General features: G+C 37.3%; 1 long non-coding RNA gene across 1 annotated transcript in view; it reads right to left on the bottom strand.

Moving 5' to 3' along the window:
- LOC306669392 overlaps positions 1 to 19,903 on the bottom strand; it is a 108,384-nt gene that overhangs the window by 60,177 nt on the left and 28,304 nt on the right. The window lies entirely within an intron of this gene.

The raw sequence follows: 19,903 nt of genomic DNA, 5'->3' as shown, positions 1-19,903 counted from the left end.
ACATTGGTAGTAATAGCTACTTGAGAGGCTGAGTCAGGAGGATTGCTTGAGCCCAGGAGTTTGAGGACTGCCTAGGCAATATTTATAATATATATCTAATTAATTATATGTATGTATTATATATAATTATATAGATATATTATATAAATCTAATTTATTATATAAGTATATAAATATATATTAAGAGTATAAGTATGTATACATTATAATTATACACAATTATATATATTTTTACATTTATTTATGGTTATATAATTAAAATTTTAGTGAGCTAAAAACACTAATCAATATTTATCCAATGAAAGCACAAAATTGGCCAATAGATATATGAAAAGATGATCAATGTCATTAATCATATGAGAAATGCAAATCAAAACAACAGTGAGATACCCACCTCACAGCAATCAGAATGGAGATTATATGAAAAATATTGTTGGAGAGTATGAGGAGAAAGGTAGAATCCTTATACACTCTTAATAGAAATGTAAAATTTTCTAATTGGTATGGAAAATAGTATTGAGGCTCCCTGAAAAATTTAAAATACAGCTACCACATAACCAACAGTGCTACTTCTGGGAATTTATCATGAAGAATGAAATCAGAATCTCAATGATAAGCATCCTATGTTCACCGTAGAGTTATTAAACAACTTAAATATCCATAAGTAAATGAATTGATAAAGAATATGTGGGGCAATCAAGAACTGAAATTGATTTCCATGCAACCTGAGTATGTCAGGTTAACCCAACTACTATGAATAACAATAAAGATCTAATAAAAAAGAAAGAGAAGAAAAGAAAATGTGGTATTCATATACAATGGCATATTATTCAGACTTTTAAAAGAAGAAAATTCTGCAATATACAACATGGATGAACCAGAAGACATACTAAGTGAAATAAGTTAGTCACAGAAAAACAAATTCTGCATGATTCTACTTATGTCAGGTATCTAAAATAGGCAAATTCATAGAAGCAAAAGTAAAATAGTAGTTTCTGGAAACATAGGGGAGAGGAAAATGGGGAGTTGCTAGTCAAGGGTCATAAAGTTTCAGTTAAGCAAAAGGAATAAATTTTAGAAATCTGCTGAAGACGTTGTCTGTGTAGTTAACAATGTTGTACACTTTAAAAATTTAAGAAAGTAGATCTCATGTTAAATATTTTTACAATGTAAAATAAATTTTTGAAAAGGAAGTCTGATAAAGTTTTGCAATGTCATCCACTATATATTTGTATATTGTCTAGAGAGGGTAACCTGAAGAGAAGCTGGGTGGAGCAGAATTATACCCGGATGAGGATAGAAGCTCTCTCTCATCTGGTTAGCTGTAGTCTTGGAATTCTCATGGCCATCTGTGCAACTTTCACCGTTGCTTCCCCTCTCAGGTTTCTGGTGTGATGTTCCCAAGTGAGGTGAGGTGCCTGTGAGTGTTCTAATAGCAATGGCATCCTGGTAGATGTCTACAGCGTACTCTGTGAGATCTTAGATTTTTAGTGATGTAAATACTCACACCATCATTGAATTCAAGCTCCCAATGCAATGTTACTGAAAGAAGAGTTGGGGAAAGAGGCATAGCATCCACAATATATGGCAATTGCACTACACAGATGCAGTAGATTTAAATGACCTCCACAGCATAGATAATTAGGAAATAGTAAGTTTTAACATTTTTATCTTTGTTTTTATGTGACATTTAATTGTAGATTTACACAATTTGTTTTTTATTGAAGGCCATGTTTAATATGGAGCTTGCAAAATTCCTGGAAATTTAACAATTGGATTTCACAAACCAGCATGAGTCTGTGCTCCTCCACACCACTAACCCACAGAATCTTACAATGGCACCTACCATGATTGATTTTCATTACTTAATTGTCTGTCTTCCCTGGGAAAATTTCTCCTGGTGAGGGAAGAGATTCCTTTTATTGTGCTAGTGAGCCACCACAGTGCCTGACACATACTGCTCCAGAAATAGGTTTTATAAATAAATAAGTAAAATGTAAAAATGAATGTCATAGATATGGGTCCTGGTATCAGTACCAGCTATCAAAAGCCACCCTAAGTTATCACCCAGAATACCACCAGCCTACTCTTTGACTAGATTCCTTTTCAAAGATTCTCTTAAGCATCACTGTCATGGTTTGTATCTGAAATGTCCCCCAAAAGCTTTTGTATTGAAGACTTGGTTACCAATGCAGCAGTGCTCAGAGGTGGTACCTTTAGGAGGTCATTGAATCATACAGACTCTGACCTCGTAAATGAACTAATTCTTTTATGAATTCATACCATGATGGATTTGGGGGAAGGGCCTTAGTTATAAAAACAAACTCTGCTTTCTGGCTTCCATGAAGTGAGCAGCTCTGCTCTACCCCGTGCTTCCCACCATGATGTTCTGCCTTGTCTTAGACCCAAAGCAATGGGGTCAAGCGGTTATGGACTTAAACCCAAGAAACCATGAGCCAAATCAAATCTTTCTTCCTTTCAAGTTGTTTGTCTGAGGTATTTTGCCACAGTGATACAAAGGTGATGAACATGATCACCTGCTAGAGATTTAATGAATTAAGAAAGATATGCATATGTAATATTGTGGTCCTTAAACATACGCATAAAAGGAAGGCGATAACACAACAGAATATAAGTAAAGATCTTATAGTTTGGGTGAATAATGACTCATCCATCCATTGAACAGAAATTTGGGGGAACATCTCCCAGGAATTGTTCTAGGCACCAGTGATAAAGCAATGAACCAAACAAAAATTTTTCTACCCACATAGACCTTACATTCTGTCAAGAGAAAAAACAGATTAATTAATTGATTTAATGAAGTACCAGAAATGATAAATTCTATTAGGAAAAAAAAAAAAAAAAGGAAGACAGTAAAAAGTGAGCATTGCAAGTTAACTGGGACACTCTCTTGAGTAAATGCTATCTGCTCAAGAACCCAGAGTGACAAGAAGGAGCCAACCTAGGACTACAGAGGCACTATTCCAGTAAGCATGATGAACTACAAGGCAAAGGTGCCGTGGCAAGCTTACAACAAGTTGCAGAGATGGAAAAGAGGCAAGGATGACTGGAGGGGAGGGAGTCAGGGGCGAGTGTAGATTAGAAGAGTGTGTAATATGGGTGTAGATCCTGAAGCCACTTAAAGGTTGAAGAAAAGGTTGGGTTTATAGTGTTCGTGTGATGCCACTAAATTGTCAGGAAAAGTTTATAATACTCGCCTAAGTGCTGTTGTGAAGAGAGAGAGAATTCACACTTGGGTGCTTTCAGTGTTTGGAGGACCACACTCAGGAGTCCACATTCCAGAGCTGCTTCAAATTAATCACTATTGAACTTGACACCAAAAGGCTGATAAAATAGTGTCAGAGATATTAGAAATGATCTTTCATTGGAGTGATTAGTAATATTTAACAAATATAATTAGCTAGAAAGTCTGTACAAGCACTCCTACCTTTGCATAAAAAATCTGTAAAACACTTTCAAGCCCAACTGCCTACCATTTTACAGTAACTCTTGACCTGAAGCCCTGTAGGTCTTATGTCTCCCCTCCTGCTCTCTGTCCTCATGGGGAACTCACATATACCCATACCTGCCTTTAGTAAAAGCTCTGTTTACATGTTCCTATTAAATGATGGTTCATCTTACATTAAAATATTAGCATGGTTGTCTTAAGATCGATCTTGTGAGTGATTAAAGGACAAAGAACTGAATAAGACTGAATGACTGTTTTCTGTCTGTTCACTATTTACTTATATGGCAGAATTCTGAACATTCCCAACATACTTCTGTGAGGTGGAGCTGTAGGGAAGAAGGTACATCACTCCCATGCCCATCTAACTGAGCGGTCAACTGTGTGAGAACCTGGGGAGGATGGGGACCAGACAGGAGATGTGCTCAGACTTAGATTAGAAATTCTCCTTTATGAACATTTGAAAATGTTCAATAGTAATTAGCTCAAAGGCTTTGAACTTCTTCATGAAATAAAAGTCTAATAAATAATCATCCCTTCTGAGGAGAAAAGTTAGCTGAAGACCAGTATTAAAATGCCAGTAATGATACTTGGCCTATGGTGGGGATGAGGGATCTGCAGAAGGCCCAAACCTTCAAGAGCCCTAACCCCTTCAAAAACTGAAGACATTTCACATCTTAGTGTTTTTCCATGAGCAAACTTAAGATTTTCTCAGAAAGATGTTATTTACTCTATTATTTCACACTTCACAGAGAATCCCTTTCTGCTATTAGGAAAGTTCAATGATAAAAGCAGAAAGTTTCATGACTAATACTGCAAAACAAATAATTACTGTTAAAATATTTTTTGATTTTTTTTTTTACACTCCTGAAATTGCCAAGTCAGGAATTCAGGAAGGACTTCATAGCTGTGGCTTGGGGTCTCTCAATGCGGATTCAGTCAAATGTTGACTGCAGCTGGTATAATGGGGCCTGACAGTAAAAAGTGAGCATTGGGTGGTGGTCAGGTTCTCCTGCTCCCCTTCCTATCTCTTCCTCTTTCTACGTGGTCTCTAGGCATGAAATATTTGGGGGCTTGCCTTATCAGGGCAAACACTATTTCTACAGTGAGTGATTTCCTTCAGAACAAGTATCCCAAGAGCACATGGCAAAGTATGTGGCATTTTTATGACAGAATTTTAAATCACAGAGCATTCTGTTCACCATGCTTTCTTGAACAGGATAGTCCAGGAGAAAGGACTTAGACAGCCCTTTGATGAGAGGCATGTCAATATCACACTGTAAGGACAGTGCACATGGGATCCAAGATATCACTGCAACCATTTTTGGAACATAAAACTTGCAAAAGAGAAGGACGTCATGGGTATGCTGCACACAGACATGACATCAATGCCACTGTCTCCAATACATAGGTGGGGTGGTTTGAACAACAGAAAACTATTCTTACAGTTCTGGAGGCTGGGAAAGCTGAGCTCAGGGTGCCCTAATGGTGGGTTGCAGTGAGGGCCCCCTCCTGACTTGCAAATGAGTGTCTTCTTGCTATGCCTCCACTTGGTAAAGAGCAGGGCAAGCAAAAGCAAGCTCTTTCACGCTTCTTATAAGGTACTAATCCCTTCAGCAGCACTCCATTCTCATGATGATTTAATGATCTCTCCAAGTTCTAGCCTCTTCATACCATCCCACCGAGGACAAAGGTTTCAGCATATGAATTTGTGTAGGGGATATAAACACAGTCCATAATAGGCCTTGATATCCTGTTTCAAGAACAATCCCAATAGTTAATATCCAAAGAGACTTCACATGTTTCCATCACTTGCTAAGAGCTTTATATGCCTTATTTATTCTTCACAAAACTTTTATGAAATAGAGATGACTCGTTTCTCCATTTTCTGTAGGGACTAGGTTTCAGAGAAACTAGAGTAACATGTATTGGAAAGGCTTTGCCAACTTCAATGTAATGTAATTAAAAGATAATAAAATTTTAATAAACCAAGCTCAATAAAAACACCAAATTGATAAAACAAAGTTTCTCCTCTGTAGAATTAGAAAAATAAAGTATGTAAGGAAAATAACTTTGTATTTTGTATATTTTTTTATTTTAATAAAATCATGTCCAGAAATGATCTGATATATTGATAACTAATCTTCTAATATTCTCATTGTTTATAACATTAGACAGGTGTAATGTGAGGTAATATTCAGAATGACAAAGCAGTTTCAACAAACCCTCGATTAGCTAGAACCCCCTATTCCCTGAGTACTGGAATTAGCCATGTTTTTTTTTCCTTAACTTCATATGGAACAGGTATTCTTGTCACTTTTTATTCTGAATTGTACCACATAGCAGAAAATGGGGAGAAACTTGACCTTCTACCCAAACATACATATTTTAGGAAGAAAACGCACCTTCCTTCCTTTTTCAGTTGAACTTCTCTTTTATGGGGAATTTTATTAAAGAACCATGTCAATGAAAAGGAAATTTAACTACTATTTCCAGCTCTATCTACTTTTGTCCTCAGGATTATATGTACAGGAAAAACAATTCACAGGAAAACATTGTGTTCACAAGATACCCTCTCTCTCATTCAAATTGCCTGAGGTATAAAAATCATCATATGGATTTGAACATGTTATTCATGCTACTAATTCTTTCTTATAACTACTAATCCTCTTATTGTTTCTAAAATAGCTTTGCTGAGATAATTCATATATCATGTAGTTCAACCACTTAAAGTGTAAACTTCAGTGGTTTCTAGTGTGATTAAAGTTGTGCAGCTGCAGCCATTGTGAGAATGTTTTAGAATATTATCCTCACATAAAAAAGAAATAACATGACTATCAGCAATTCTTTATGTCTTCCCAGCCCTCAGCAGTCACTTGTCTACACTGTCTCTATGTACTTGCCTACTTCAGACATATTTTAAGACACATTCCTCCTGTCTAAATAGAATTTTACATTTTTTTTTTTTTGACTACTATCTCATCTCCTCTTCTTTCTTAGTTCTTATGGAAACTTCAGTGCAAGCAATGAATAATTGAATAAATCTACAATTTCTGAAACAAACATGAAATTGAATGTAAAACCCCAACCCTGTAGAAGGGAAATGTCTTCAAGAATCAGGGTGATCTGGTAAGAGAAAACCAGGAAAAATCCTTTTTCATATACTACTTTTAGTCTTTGGGTAAAGCAGTTATCAACAGAGATACTTCTGTGAGACAAAAATCAAAGGTAATACTTACACGGACACCATATTATGGATAACCACAAGGAGATATGTCATCACATCAGAGAGCCCTCCCTGATCCTCAGCTAAGCAGATGTGTGAGGTCCTCATCTGTAGATACCATTCTTTCTCTCTGAATATGCTGCTAAGCAATTCAAATCCTTGCTATGCCACTTATTTTGCATCCATGGGAAAGGACTTAGATTTCTGTGCCATCATCTTCTCCTCTATAATGGGGCTGATAATATAGTTATTCAAAGAATTGTTAGAGGAACATAGGATTCAATAAAAATTAACTGCTTATTAAGTTTGTATCTTTTCTCCTCATCATGATGACTTTTGGAAGAAGGAATTCAGGAGAACTAAACCATACTCCCCAATTACTGCGATAACTTTATTTTTATCACAAAATCCCAAAAGTCCAGTCCTAGTGACATTTTAACAGACCTTAAGATATGCATAAGGGACAGTAACAACCACAATCAGAGACTTTGTTCCTGAATCATTCTTCAACCCGTCTTGTTTGTTTCCTTTGGCTTCTGGTCATCTTACTTCATTCTCTTAACCCTCCTACTGAGTTTTTCATCTTGATGCACCTTTTGAACTGTTTCTTGGTTGATGAATGTTCCACTGCTTTTCCAAAACTTTCACTAGCTTGCTGCTTCCTGGAACAGTGTCTCAATAATTTACTCTCGTCTGGCATTGGCCCAGGTCTCCTTCTCCCCTATGCTTCCCACCAACTGCTGTACACATTCTCCTGCCGTTCATGACCCTGACTGGCATGACTCACTTCTCTTCCTGTCTAACTAAAAAGAGTTGGCTAATATGTAAACCAATGCCAACCAAGATGCCAAGGTAAAATGCAAAATTAATTCATTAATAAAAATTATTTTGTGGAATTCTGAGATTAGGGATAATGCCCTGTATACAAATATTCTTTAATTTTAAAAGTGGTGGAGAGGGAAAGGAACAAACACACTGTTAAACCTAATAGTATCTGAATGTTTGAAGACATTACTAAGAATTTTGAGAACTCTAAACCCTTCTGAGTTTGAAAAGCTGAAGTATCCTTTATCTGCTCTTTTTGTGCAGTGAAATGAACAGAAACATAAGATCTTATCAGATGATTCAAATGCAGATTCCATTACTAAGTAGAATATTACTGAGACTGACCTGTGACCTCTCCTCTGTAAAATATGTTTATTAATACCTATTTTGTAGGAATGTTGTAAAGATTAGAGATAATAGAGGGCTGGGTGTGGTGGCTCATGCCTGTAATCCCAGTGACTCAGGAGGCTGAGGCAGGAGGATCACAAGTTTGAGGTTAGCCTCATCAATTTAGCAAGGCCCTAAGTAAAAAGATCTGGGGATGTGGCTCAGTAGTTAAGCATCCTTGGTTCAATCCCCTCTACCAAAAAACCAGATAATCCTCTACCAGGATCACAGATAAAGTAGTACCACTCCTCACTAAAAATGATTTCAATGAATGTGTGATGATAGAATCCTTGAATGGAAAAACTCCCCAGAAGGAAGAATCTGAAGGACAGACACCTAGCTGGGAAAATTGAAGGAGTGTACACATTCAAGTACATTTCTTTGGCTAATCCAACTTTGTCCTTGTAAGAAGACAAGAGTAGAACATACAGAGGCATCAGAGATGCACATGCATAGAGAAAAAGCCATCTGAGGACATAGTGAGAAGGTGGCCATTTGCAAGGTCAGGGAGAGAGGCCTCAGGAGAAATCAACCCTGCAGATGCCTTGATCTTGGGCTTTTAGCCCTAGGGCTGAGAAAACAAATTTCCGTTATTTAAAACATCCTGCCTGTGTCCTTTGTTCTAGCAGCTTTGGTCCATTTATTCAGGAGGTGACAGGGGAAGGACAGGAGAGAAAATGGACAAGGCAATGACTGCAAGAGGAAAAATAGCAAACCTAAGGAGAGGCAGCTAGTAAGAAATGGTGGATGAAGGACATGGTAGGACCAGGATACTATTATTAAATTTTAACTTTCTGCTGATAGTAACACTGTAATACTACTATGTAATAGTCTGCTATTTGCAGATATCTGTGTTTTTGATATTTTGGTCAGTGAAGGAATCAAAGATTTTTCTAGAGTGAAGCAAAATGATTTAGAATTGCAATTGCAAGAAACAAGAGAAGGTAAAAATTAGAACTTCAACCACACAGATATGAGAGCAAAAGGAGAATGAGGACATCAAAGCAGCTGTATCTGAGTCACTGGTATAACTGGACTCTCCTGTGAGATGCTTGGATTCCTCTTTTAAGGGCCCAGAGGAATCTTGGAATGTCTGAAAAATGAATCTTAAGTAGATATGAAAAGTCAGTGTTTAAAAGAAAATTATTATTTGGTATACTACTCTACATTGAATCTCACAGTAAGGCAAGGCAATTAGATGAACCTTCTGTGACTGAGTTTAGGTTGCTTCTGAAAAGTTTCAGTGAAGTAGATAGTCAATATTATCTTGACTTAACATGATCAGAAAGCAGGAGCTTAAATGCTGAGTTGAATCTGTGCTCCTAAATTTAATGAAGGTAAACTGTGATTAGATTTAGACTAATGTCTCAATGCTCATCTTTCTCTTGATAGATTGCCAATTAATCAATAATAAGTACCCTGGTAATAATCAATAACAAATACTCTGATATTGTAATGCAAAAGAATTTATAGAATGAAAATAGACTGAGAAAATTTCTTTGACATCTAAATATTTTAGTACATCTAAACACACATAACTGTCTAATATGCAAAACAAATTTTTATGAAACAGGCTGCTTATTTTAATAGTTTACTATAGTTCCCTTCCTTTCTTACTTGTAATTTTTCTTTCTACCATGTCATTTACTTGAAGTCAATCATAGTTCAAAAAATATTAAATAAAATGTTCCAGAAATAACAATTCATACATTTTAAATTGGACAGCATGATGGAATCTATGCTCCCACCTGCTCAAGGTGTGAATTACCCTTTGTCCAGTGTATTCACACTGGATACACTACTCATCTGTTAATCACTTATTAACCCTTTCAGTTAATCAGATCAACTCTCACAGTATTGTAGTGCTTGTGTTCAAGTAACTTGTACTTTACTTACTGATAGATGTAAAATATAATGGAAATTTAGATATGTCAAAGAGAAGTCATATCTCTTGTCATTTAATTTTAAACTGAAAGGTGAAATTTCTTGATTTAAGGAAAGAAAAACAGTCATGTGTTGCGTTTTCTATAATCTGCATATTTTGCAGTAAGATAACTTGAGAGAGACCACAATCACATAGCTTTCATTATAGCATATGGTATAATTATTTAAGTTATTATTAGTATTATGAATACATAATTGTGCCTAATTTATAAATTAAACTTTATCATAGGCATGTACATATAGGAAAAACCATAGTACATATATGGGTCAGTATTATCTATAGTTTCAGGTGTCCACTGGGGTTCTTGGAACATATCTTCTGTAGATAAGACTGAGCTATTGTATATGATTTTGTTCAGCCAGTTTAAAGACTTCTATATAATAACTATAGAATTTTTCATATAGTGACCATATTTCAAAGAATGAATTTTTAAGATTCTATTAATTTTGCCTCTAGTAATTACCATTCCAAACAACTGACCTTTGAGGACTCAAATAGTGATCTTTTTATATTTATAATCTTTGTCCATTTCAGTTTGGTTTTCTAGTATAATTTCCAGTGTCTACGGTTGAGATTTGAATTATACAATTTTTGTCAATTTAGCAAAATTGCTGTGGTAAGGGTTTTATCTTACTGAGACTATGCTTATGGGCAAGACAGAAACAAGGACCTCCAATGAATAAGCTATCATTATCCCTTGGTCATAGTAAACCTCCCTAGACTTCCTTTTTCTACTTAAACAGGAAGCTAAAGAGACCAGAGCTTTCTTCACAAGTTTAACTACATATATGTGGGGGTGGGCAGTAGCATATGCCAGAAACTTATTCTTGATACTGACTCCTTTAGGTCCAATTTACTGTCCAAAACAATGTCAAACAATGTTGATTATGCTTTATAAAGGGGCATGCTTCTCATGATTTTCTAAAACAAGTAAAAATATTTTCATAACATTTAGTTTGAGTAAATATTTTGAAGACTAATACTATGAATATAATCTGCTATTATAATACATTTATCATTACATGATGTTATATTTTATATTGGATAAATATTTTAAGTGAACCTTTCTATTAGAATTCAAAATCATTGAAGACAGGGACTTGGATTGGTTCACTGCAGTTTTGTCATCTAAATGAATGAGCTCCTGATAGTTACCAGTCCTGTTTATTATTATGGTTGAGATATGAAATATCCCTCAAACACTCCTGTGTTAGTGCAGTAATCTTTGGCAGTAAAGTGATTGGATTGTGAGAGCTGTAAACCTAACCAGTCCATCCCAGTTTCAATGGATTGGGTGGTTACCATAGGCTGATGGTGTGACTAGAACAGGTGGGTCACTGGGGACATGCTCTGGAAGGATTCATCTTCCCTATTACCCCTTCCTACCTTCTCTCTCTCTATGTGCTTCCTGGTCACCATTATGTGAGCAGTTCTCTTCCACCATGTCCTCCTGACATGATGTTCTACTTCATCTAAGACCTAGAGCAATGGAGTCAGCTGATCATTGACAATCTCTGAAATTGTGAGCCAAAACAAACTTTGCCTCCTCTAAATTGTTCTTGTCAGATACTTTGGTCACATGAACAAAAAGTCGAATAATAGACTAACACAAAAATTAGCACCAATAAGTGGGGTCATTACTATAACTTACCTGGCCATGTGGTTCAGAAGCCTTTGGAATAGGTTTGTGGGAGAAATTTGAAAAGGTTTGGAAACACTACTAGAAAAGCCTTAGAATTTTGTAAACAGCCTAAATGGTGATTCTTGTGGAAGCACAGAAGACCAGAATGACAAGAGAAATGCAAACAAAGATTGTGGTCATGGGGTTTCACTGGGGAATGAAGATTCTATTACAGATTGGACTAGAGGGCATTCATGTTATAGTCTGGCAAAGAACTTGTCTGCTTTGGCCATGTCCTGAGATTTTGTATGAGGCTGAATTAAAATAATGGACTAATTAATCTGGTGGAGGAAATTTCAAGGCACCACAGTGTTCAGTCGATAGCATGAATTTTGCTGGATACTTTTGGCCAGTTTACTGTGAGAATTGCAAACAGAAAGCATAGCTGAAGAATGTTAAACAAACAAGCAAAAAACTTGCACTTTAGCCATAAAAGAGCATATAAAACTGGGACCAAGGAAAGTGTGGTTGTTAAAGATATTGCTGTCACTAGAGAGATGCTAAGTGCTATTGCAGAGACAATAGGAAAGATGCCTTGAAGGCATCTCAGGAATTTGCAAGACCATACCCATTACAGACTCAGGGTTCTAGATGAACAAATTCCTCTAAGAAGAGATAATTGGGGCACTCTGCTCAAAAAGGGGGGCCTAGGTAGTTTTTCCACTATACTCAGCTGTCCAGACACTCAGTGGGTACTGCAAATGTGATCCCAGGGGAGTCAACTACAATACTACTTGACATCATCTACATGGGTCTGGTTCTTAGGAACACAGGGAGCTGGAGTTAAAGAGTTATGGAAGCTTCCACTGAGACTTCAAAGGAAGACCTTGGAAGTCAGGCAAAGTATACCAGGGCTGGAATCCATATGGGTTGCCCCCAAGAAGGCAATGTATCTATGAATCTATGAAGGCGAAGCTGAAGCTGGAATGGAAACTCCAGGACTTAAGAGATGTCAGCAATATGAACTACATTTCGAGAATAACTGCTATGAAGAAAGGATTAAAGAAAGCCCACTTGTGCTGCGACTGGTAAGGCCAAAGGGGCACTGCCCCAGTCCTTTGGAGAGCACATCTTGCCACCACATATCCTAGATTCTGTTTGCAGAGTTCTGGGACCTGTTTGTACTGCTGTCTTGTTTTAGTCCTAGCCTGTCTATCTATGCTCCCATTCCTCTCCTGTGAAATGGGAATATTTATCCTGTGACAGGTAAATTGCTTTTGATTTTTCCAGGGGCTCACAGCTAAGGTTTTGCCTTGAGCCTCAGATGAGACTTTGTACTTGCACTTTTGGGTCATGCTGGAACTGTTAAGACTATGGGACTCTTAAAGATGAACTAAATGTTTTTTTAAATTGTGAGATGGACATGAACTTTTGGGGGCCAGGAGCTTTTCAGGGATACCTCAAATGTTCAGAGGGGAAATGATTGGATTTTGAGAGCTGTAACCTAACCAGTGCTTCCTAGTTTGCATGAAAATGGCAGAAGGGTGTGGGTCACCGGAGGCACACCCAGGGAGGGTTCATCCTCCCATGACCCCTTCCCCTCTTTCTCTCTCACTCTCCGTGCTTCCTGCTCACCATGACATGATCAGTGCTCCTCTACCACACCTTCCACCGTCATGTCCTGCCTCACCTTGGGCCCAGAGCAGTGGAGACAGCTGACCATGTACTAAATCTGTGAATCTCATGAGCCCACACAAACCTTTTCTCCTCTAAGTTGTTCTTGTCAGGTATTTTGGTCACAACAACACTAAGTTGACTAACACATTTATCTCTCAGTTTTTTTATTCTAGAAAAATAAATAAATTGCATTATGATATTGACACAAAATATTTCAGCCATTTAATAAAAATATAAATACAAAGGCAAAAGATATATGAAAGGTAAGAAGAAATGCAACTACTCTGGGACTTTCTTTCCTCTGAGTAGTTTTGGAATGGTACAAAGTCTCATGGTATGAAGGAATTCAAGAGCGGTTAATTGTGGTAGCAATTTGCTGAATATATAAATCAGTCCAGGAGAAAGAGAGCCATCTGGATTCTGGAAGCCCCCTGAGTCCTCCTCATTTAAAGCCCAGGCACATAATGACCATTGACTCTCCTTGCTTTTACTCTCAGTCTGTGATCTTATCCTAGTTTTATAAAGCATTGCTATATAGCCATCTTTAATGAATATTCTATTGTTATACTGCATATTTGAGCAGTTAGAAGCATTAAACCAACTAAATGCCAGAGTTGTCTTTAAACTCTACCCAGGAGGAATCAGTGTCAAAATACGGTCTGTGTTTGGCATAAAGTGACACAGGTAGACCAGTGGATTCACTCTGAAGGAGCAAAAGGAAGATGCACCCTTGCTTAATGCTTATTAATTCAAAATCATGATGCTCAAAATCACTTCCTATATTTTCCTAGAAGAATGATGTGGCCATCCCCATGTTGGCAATTAAACTTCTTGTTCCAGCCAGATGAGTCAGGTGCGATGGGAACACCAATTTATTTGAGGCAACAATTACTAGCTTTGTTCCTGAAGGAAAAAGTATAATGATAATTTCCCTGAAAGTAAGCACAAGGTTATTTACATTTTCCTAAATCTAAATTCACTTATAAATAGTGCCATTTAGCTGTTTTCAAGTAAGTCTTTAGTTTTCAGAGATCTCATTCGGGAAATCCTGCATAAATCCTACCACTGTTCAAAGTAATTACAGCAAGACTTTCATCCTACCACAAATTTGTGTCTCAACAATGCAGCAATGATAATGACAGAATGAATATCTGCTCAGAAGTGCGGGCTTTATTACTGGATTATTTTCTAATGTGAATATTGGAGTCACCATCCATTAGAAGGAACCAAGGAAGAGAGACAGAGTCACACAGAGATAGAGACAGAGACAGAGACATTTAGTTCCTATCTAAACTATTTTTAAAAGATTAGTTTGCACTTCTTGTGGAAAAGGTGATGTCGGTCAATTAGGACATTTACTTATTTCCCTAAACAGCTCATAATTTTCCATTCATTTAGAAATGTCATTTGACTTCAGTAAGCTACAACTGCTCAGGAAAAAAAGGGAACATAAGCTGAACATTAACCACAGTTTCAGACCTACTATTTCCTAATATGTTGTTAATCTAAATGCAGTCATTTGCTGCAGATGCCTGATTCCAGTCATGCTGCATTCTTTCCTATTATAACATGGTTACATTTTTCTTCATTATGCATGTGCCAGATGGTGCCTGACAAAAGGAATTTCATTTTAAAATGTTTTCCTACTATTGTCTATTTGTCCAATCTTCCATTTATCACTTTTTTTTCCCTTTTCCTTTGCTTGTGAGATAAAACAAGCCATAAACCACCATGAATTTCTACATTTAGGGCAGAAGTCAACTTTATTCATCTATCTAAAATGTTTTTATGATAATTTTCATTTACCACAAACTCCAGAATCACAAATATCATTTCTAAGAGGTAACAATATGTAATTTTCATTGAACATTTACTAAGTTCCAGGCACTGGACAAAGCTTTAAATATATGAGCTCATTTTATCTTCCCAACGATATTCTGAAGGAGGTATTATTTCTGTTTCTATTTTATAATAGATATCTTTATCTTAAAGAGATAAAGTAATATGTTTAAGCCACTTCTGTTAGGAAGACAATAATGCAGCATTTGGACTGAGGCAGCCTAACCTGAAAGCCTCTCCCTCTAATAGCAATGTTAAACAGCCATTCCTTGGTATGCATAGGTATTGGCCCCAGGACTTCACATGGATAACAAAATCTATGGATGCTCAAGCTTTCTTTTTATTTTGGTTCCAGGGATTGAACTCAGAGGCACTCAGTCACTGAGCCACACCCCCAGCCCTATTTTGTTTTTTATTTAGAGATAGGTTCTAACTGAGTTTCTTAGGTCCTTGATAAGTGCTGAGGCTGGCTTTGAACTCACAATCCTCCTACTTCAGCCTCCTGAGCTGCTGAGATTACAGGCATGTGCCACCACACCCAGCATGGATGCTCAATCACTTATATAAAATAACATTTGTATATAACATAGCACATCCTTCCATATATCTAAAGTATCACTGGATTCCTTATCATACCTAAAGTGATATGAATACTGAACATAGAGACTAAATTTTTTTTTTCAAACATACTCAGTATACAGTTGGTTGAATCTGTGATTACAAAACTTAAAGGTTTGGAAGGCCTGCTATACTGTGAAGCAGTAATGTCTTGGGACATTTAAGAAAATACTTGTCTTCTTTACTTTTAATGCCAGAAAACAGTGACTATGTAAATTTGAATTCAAGGTATGATGTTGCCTAACAGATCATCCAACAAGGCCCTTAGCAAAGTCTTAAATAATTACCCATTCTTAGAATGCTGCCCTCTACACCTACTCAACCCAAGGCCACACGGCTGCCTCCCCCACATCAGGTTTGTGTTACTGTTGCCATCTTTCAAACTCACTTTTTTTTTTTTTTCACCAGAAAATATTTCCTCTCTTGTGTTGGCAAGCAGGAGTTCACAAAGAAGTTGTGATTATTAACATTTTTATCATATATAATAATCAACATTTCCTATATTTATTAATGGTTTATGATTTTGTGCACATTAATGAACTGAATTAATGAACTTCTGGGTTATAATCAGTGCGTCTGAGAAAATAGATTTCTTTTTCTTTCTATTATTTTGATTCATTGTACACAAATGGGGTACATATTTCATTTTTCTGGTTGCACATGAAATAGAGTCACAGTTTGTGTAATCATACATGTACATAGGGTAATGATGTTTGTCTCATTCTATTATTTTCCCTTCCACCCACCCCTCATTTTGTTCTATACAATCCCTCCTTCCTCCATTCTTTCCTCCCTCCCACCCCCATTATGTATCATCATTTACTTATTATAGAAATTGTAGAGACATGCTTGCAGCTGTTTGGGGAGGAGGCTGCTCGCGCTGGGAAGGACGCCCACCTGCTGGCGTGCAACACTTCCTCCCCCGCCCTTACATGTGCACATGGCCCCTCGAGCGTGAGGCGTCTGACAACGGAGCACACGGGTGCCTTTGGCGCAAAGTAAAACTCCTGGAAGTTGCGGGAGCACGAGGAGCCCTTGTGGGCCACGTGTCCTCATGTGCAGCGGCCCTGGCGCCCATGGCCCTGAGCAAAGGGCTGCAGCTGCTGGCGTGCCTGGAGGTCAGGGCAAGAGCAGCGTGCTGCTGGAGGCCCGAGGCACGTTGAGTGCCTGCTCTTCGAGGCCTGCACGGTGGCCACGCTGGGTGGAGCTGGTGTTGGCACCAAGGCGTCTAATTGGGGAGAGAGGCAAGCAAGGAAGCAAGCAAGGAAGCATCACTAAAGAAAAATAAAGAAGTTGTTCATTCCCAGTCCGCCTCCGATTCTTTTCCGCGGTCTCGTTGCTGCAGGCGGCAACAAGAAATCATTCAGCCTTTGTTTTTTTGGGATTGGCTTATTTCACTTAGCATGGTATTCTCCAATTCCATCCATTTACCTGTAAATGCCATAATTTTATTCTTCTTTATGACTGAATAATATTCCATTGTGTAGATACACCACAGTTTCTTTATCCATTCATCTACTGAATGGCATCTAGGTTGGTTCCACAATCTAGTTATTGTGAATTGAGCTGCTATAAACATTATTGTAGCTGTGTCACTGTAGTATGCTGATTTTAAGTCCTTTGGGTATAGGCCAAGGAGTGGAATAGCTGGGTGGAATGGTGGTTCCATTTCAAGTTTTCTGAGGAATCTCCATACTGCTTTCCAGAGTAAAAATTGGCTGCATCAATTGGTGGGGTTGCTGCATCAACCCCACCAGCAATGTATGAATGTACCTTTTTCCCCACATCCTTGCCAACACCTACTGTTGCTTGTATTCTTGATAACAGGCATTCTAATTGGGGTGAGATGAAATCTTAGGGTAGTTTTGATTTGTATCTCTCTTAATACTAGAGATGTTGAACATTTTTTCATGAATCTGCTGATTGCTTGTAGATCTTCTGTGAAGTGTCTATGCATTTCCTTAGCCCATTTGTTGATTGGGTTAATTGTATTCTTGGTGTAAAACTTTTTGGGTTCTTTATAGATTCTGGAGATTAGTGCTCTATCTGAAGAGCATGTGGCAAAGATTGTCTCCCACTCTATAGGCTCTCTCTTCACATTGTTGATTGTTTCCTTTGCTGAGAAAAAGCTTTTTAGTTTAAATCTATCCCATTTATTGATTCCTCCTTTCATTTCTTGTGATTTGGGAGTCATGTTAAGGCATTCTGGTCCCAAGCTGACATAATGAAGATTTGGACCCACTTTTTCTTAACATTGTAAAGACTATCTATGCTAGACCCATGGTCAACATCATTCTAAATGAAGAAAAACTGAAAGCATTCCCTCTAAAAACTGGAACAAGACAGGGATGCCCTTTTTCACCAGTTCTATTTAACATTGTCCTTGAAACTCTAGCCAGAGCAATTAGACAGACCAAAGAAATTAAAGGGATACAAATAGGAAAAGAAGAACTCAAACTATGACTATTTGCCAATGACATAATTTCATATTTAGAGAAGCCAAAAGATTCCACCAGAAAACTTCTAGAATTCATGAATAAATTCAGCAAAGTATCAGGATATCAAATCAACACAGATAAATCTAATGCATTTCTATTCATAAGTGATGAATCTTCGGAAAGAGAAATTAGGAAAACTACCCCATTCAAAATAGCCTCAAAAGAAAATAAAATACTGGGGAATCAATCTAACAAACTAGGTGAAAGACCTCTACAATGAAAATTATAGACACTAAAAAAGGAAATTAAAGAAAACCTTAGAAGATGGAAAGATCTCCCATGTTCTTGGATAGGCAGAAATAATATTGTCAAAATGGTCATACTACCAAAAGCCCTATACAAATTCAATGCAATTCCAATTAAAATCCCAATGACATACCTCATAGAAAAAGAGAAAGCAATCATGAAATCATTTGGAAGAATAAGAGACCCAGAATAGCCAAAGCAATTCTTAGCACGAGGAGTGAAGCAATACGAATTACAATACAAGAACTTCAACTATACTACAGAGAAATATTAACAAAAACAGCATGATATTGGCACCAAAATAGGCAAGTAGACAAGGGTACAGAATAGAGGACACAGAGACAAACCCACATAAGTACAGTTATCTCATACTAGACAAAGGTGCCAAAAACATAAATTGGGGAAACGATAGCCTCTTCAGCAAATAGTGCCGGGAAAACTAGAAATCCATATGCAGCAAAATGAAACTAAACCCCTATCTCTTACCCTGTACAAAACTCAACTCAAAATAGATCAGGGACCTAGAAATTAGACCAGAGATCCTGCACCTAGTAGAAAAAAATAGATTTCTTTGTCCCCTTTACTCAAAGTTACTGTTCCTCTCAAAGAATACAGTTATATTATCTGAATTTATATTCTTTGTTTTCTTTCCCTTATCATTTAACTTATTTTCCTCCATTTCCTTGTATCTTCTTTATTTTCTCTTTACTTACACATTCATTTTGAGAATTATTGATCTAGAAGTGATATCAATTTCCTTTCCCAGGAAAGAAAATTACCCGTGTTCACTGGGAAAATGAAGAAAAACTTGGTATTTTGGGATCATACTCCACCAGCCAAATATTCCTAGGAATATGGAAATACTGAAGAGTCTGGTCCTAGGTATAGAGAAAGCACTAGTTCTAAAGGAATAGTTATCAATTCATTGATTTTAAATTCCCTGAGAAGGATATCAAATAGAGGAATATGGATCCTTGATTTTTTTTAATGTTTTCTTAAAATTTCTATGCTCCCTGTGTCAATCAAAGTTGAACCAGGGAAATAGAAATCATTTTAAGTACATACAACAAGTCAGGTGTGGTGGTGCATTCCTGTAATTGCAGAGATTTGGGAGGCTGAGGAAGGAGGATAGCCAAGTTTGAGATCAAACTCAGCAACTTACCACGGCCCTCAACAACTTGGTAGATCCTCTCTCAAAATAAGTAAAAGGGTTAACTCAGTGGTAAAGAGCCCCTGAGCTAAATCCCATTTAAAAAAAAAAAAAAGTACACAGAACAGAAGAACCTGATACAAGGTACTAACATCATGGAAGCTGAAAGATCTGAGACACCAAATAGGTTAAGTGAGCAACAATATCAGGGAGCCACTGCCACCTCTAAGCCAGGGGAGTGGGGAAGAGAATGGTAATAGAGCCCAAGGCCTGGGGTCACTAAGTGAAATCTGGAACCTTGAGAAAGATACAGGCCTGTTGAGAGATGCCGATAGAAATGGTAGGTGCTCAGAGGAGGAAGGAGCAATACCATGGCTTTTCCTTTCTTTCTACCCAACTATTGCT

This window comes from Sciurus vulgaris, assembly GCF_902686455.1.
Source record: "Sciurus vulgaris genome assembly, chromosome: 9".
Taxonomy (NCBI): Eukaryota; Metazoa; Chordata; class Mammalia; order Rodentia; family Sciuridae; genus Sciurus; species Sciurus vulgaris.
The sequence above is the reverse complement of the archived record's forward strand: the minus strand, read 5'-3'. Positions and strand labels throughout refer to the sequence as shown.